We start from the raw sequence: 3,458 nt of genomic DNA on the forward strand, positions 1-3,458 counted from the left end.
ATGCTAAATCAGAGGTGCTCATTACATCAATCACGATTGACCAGTCAATTGCAACGTTAGTGTGGGTAGCTCACGGCATCCCCCCCCCCCCCCCAAAACTTTTTTTTTAATGTACATAGTTAATTATGATTATGTTGTGCTGTGAGCGCAGGCATGAAAATCTCTAACCTTTCAGCGAAATTCGCCGTTTTGAAGTAAAAAAGGATGACCTACGTGAATCGTGTAGATCCGAGGAGAAATTTTTTAAAGGGGGGGGGGGGGGTCGGGTGTAGGCATGTGCCGGTTACCTTCACGGTTTACCATGCTATTAAAACGTCGCGGTTACAAAACCACTACAATTTTCCGTCATACAGTAGTATGTAATCGTTATTTTTCATGTGTCAAAAATGCAGCCAGAAGTGGCTTGGCGCGGCAGCGCTTACCCTTTCCCCTGTTTGATGCTGCGTGTGCCAGTGACGCTATTCCAGCAAACCCAAAAACAAGCAGTCCAAACGCAAGGCGTACTTTTCTGCAATTTATTGATCTCTCACATCGTGGCAACTGAAATATACCAAATGAATACATTTAAAACGTTGTACAATCGTATTTTTCCAAGCGTGAGTAGCTTCAACAGTTTAGCTTCATGAAAAAGTTCGCCAAAAAAAAAACCCACACATTTTCCTTTCAAATTCAATACACAAAGTTACTAAAAACTTACAAAGCAGAATGATAGGCAAGGCTTAGCAAGGAGAGCAACTTCATTGAGGTTAATCACAGCCGCTGAGAGAGAAACAAGTTTGAATGCAGGGGGGAGAAAAGAGCGTCAAAGATCGTTAATTGCGACATGATCTTGTTCTAAGCACAAATTCACGTTCGCTGGAAGAGGAGAGGTCTCACTCCCAATTTTTTTTTTTAGATGAATGCATTTGCCAGCATATTGAATTTGGTGAGTAATGGTTTCAATCGTTTTCATATTTTGCGTTATGACAAGTTACTGCCGTTCGTTCCAGCTAGCATTGAACACTGCCAGAGCTAGCCAAATCTCTGGTGAAAAAAATAGCTCCCGTTAAGTTTGCGTCAAGCTTGTGTATTTAATGGTAATATAAAAGCAGTGTTGTCAGTAACGCGTTATGTGAGTAATGCGTAACAGTAATCTGATTACTTTCTTTCAGTAAAGAGCAATCTAACGCGTTCATTTTTCTAAATCCCTAATCTGATTAAAGTTACTTTCCTTGATGCCTATGCGTTACTATTTTGTTATTGCCCCATAATGTATGTATAATGAAGAATACTGTAGTCATGGGAGTGACATCACGTGTCACATTTTCTAATCGGGGATGGAAAAAAAACAGGTGACGTGTTTTACCATGATGCGTGAGCCGTGAGCGCTGGAAATTTGCGGTCAAAACAACATAGCCTTGCTATCTCCCCAGGATGCAATTAAATAGGCAGGAGATATACTACAAACGGCTGCATTTGCACACTGGAAACACAGCCATTACTTCACATTTTTGTCCAGTAAAGATGACAAAAATATCTCCTTGCGCTGGCTCTAAAAGACTGTTGACCGCTAAAGCATCCAATTCAAGCACCACCTGGAATTACAGCACAGCGGGTAACAAGACAGCCAGGACTTTTTGATACTGCTCGTGCTCAATCCTCTGTTCAAGCTCAGTTGTTGTTGAGGGTTTTGAAAGCTTAGGTTTAAAGAAATTCTAAATATCCATCTTGCCTCCTCAGCTGTAGTTTTGGCTAAGCAAAGCAAACGGCTGTCTCTCAGGTGCTATAGTCACAGGATCTGTTCGAAAAATAATTTGGACCCATTATGAAATACTTTGAAGGATTCTTATTCATTTCATTCATTTTTGTTGTTTTATTGCTCTAAAACTTTTATAGACAACATTTTAATGGTCATATTCAATGGTCTATACTTAAAAGGGGAAGTTCAGAATTTTTTACATTAGGCTTAATCTTTGAGTTAGCCTGGGTTCAATTAGTCGCTGGAGTTGATTTGAACAAATTCTGTGCAGTTTGCCAGTTATTTGATAGTTTCAGGGCTTCGGAGTGAGCGCGCGAGTCAATGGTGGTTGAAATCAACTCCTTCAACTAATTAAACCCCTGCTAATTTGAATATTAAGCCTTATGTGAAAAATTAAAATTGTCAAATTCGCCTCATGTATCGCCGACGGAGGACATTTTGGCAGAACGCCGGAACATATTTCCTCCACACCCTTCTCACCTTTTTAACCCCTGACCCATTTTCATGCCTGGTAAGCAACATAAAGTTATGCAGCACCAGTCTCTAAGCAGCTTCTTACGTTTTTCTGGTTCTATACATTTCTTATAGTTTAATTAACGTTATCAGTAGAAAACACAAACAGAAGGACAATTCTAAGCAGCTTCCTACTCGAGTTTTGCAGGTTATCAAGTTCAGTTTCACACAGTTTAATGTTATGGTAACTGATGCAGGTCGGACTTTCAGTAGCAAAATTAGTGGTGTGTTTCCCACCTCCACAATGTTGGCATCTTTTCAAATTACTTACAGTGGCTGCTTGTGGCTGAAAATAACTTCTAATATCCCTCATCTTCGAAGGGGTGCAGGAGACGGCGGCATGTTGTTGACATGTATTTCTGTCGGAGCTGTGTGAGTGTGAGCGTGCATGTGTGTTGGGGCTGGGTCAAGTCATCAGCCAATCGAACGTGCAATTTAGGGGGGGATATGGTGCATTCAGCAAGTGAAAAGGGGTAAATGTAAGTTTGAACATAATAAAATAACTCAATGATGGTAGGGTCAATTCTATCCTTAATTTGACAATTTGAGCATCCTGAAATGGTGGTGGTGGTATGTCCCTATCGTCCCGATGCAAACCTACGCCCTTGCTTTTATGACAACTTGCAGTCTCTGAGGCATGGACTTGATGAGTATCCTTCATCAATTTGGTGCCAACTCTGTTTGATTGCCGTTGCAGATCATCCTTGCAGCTCGGAGCCTTGCTGTGGACCATTTTTTTTTTTCAATTTTCACCACAGGTTTTCAATAGGGTTGAGATCTGGACTATTTGCAGGCCATGACATTGACTGGATGAGTCTCCAAGGAATGCTTTAACAGTATTAAAGGGGAAATGTGAACAAAGGTTGGCCAACCATGTTTTTGAATAATATCAATGGCTAAACAATTATAAGCATATTTTCTTTTTTTTTTTTTTTTTTTTTTTTGACGCAACCCTTACAGATTCTTTGTTTAACCCATAGCAACGCCCTTGACAACGAAAAAGCTTTTCTTCGGCAATCTTCGGAAATTACGTCACACCGGGAAGTGCGAGGGAAGTCCGCCATAGAACAGTATTGTTTGTTGCATTGCTTCTCGGTAAGATGCCACGGCGATGTGTGGCAATGTTTTGTTCTCACTCAAACGAAAAGTTGTATGAGTGGCCAAAGGATAGCAGGGCACGTAAATGGACATCTTTCGTTCGCACGAA

Source organism: Corythoichthys intestinalis, chromosome 22 (assembly GCF_030265065.1).
Source record: "Corythoichthys intestinalis isolate RoL2023-P3 chromosome 22, ASM3026506v1, whole genome shotgun sequence".
NCBI lineage: Eukaryota > Metazoa > Chordata > Actinopteri > Syngnathiformes > Syngnathidae > Corythoichthys > Corythoichthys intestinalis.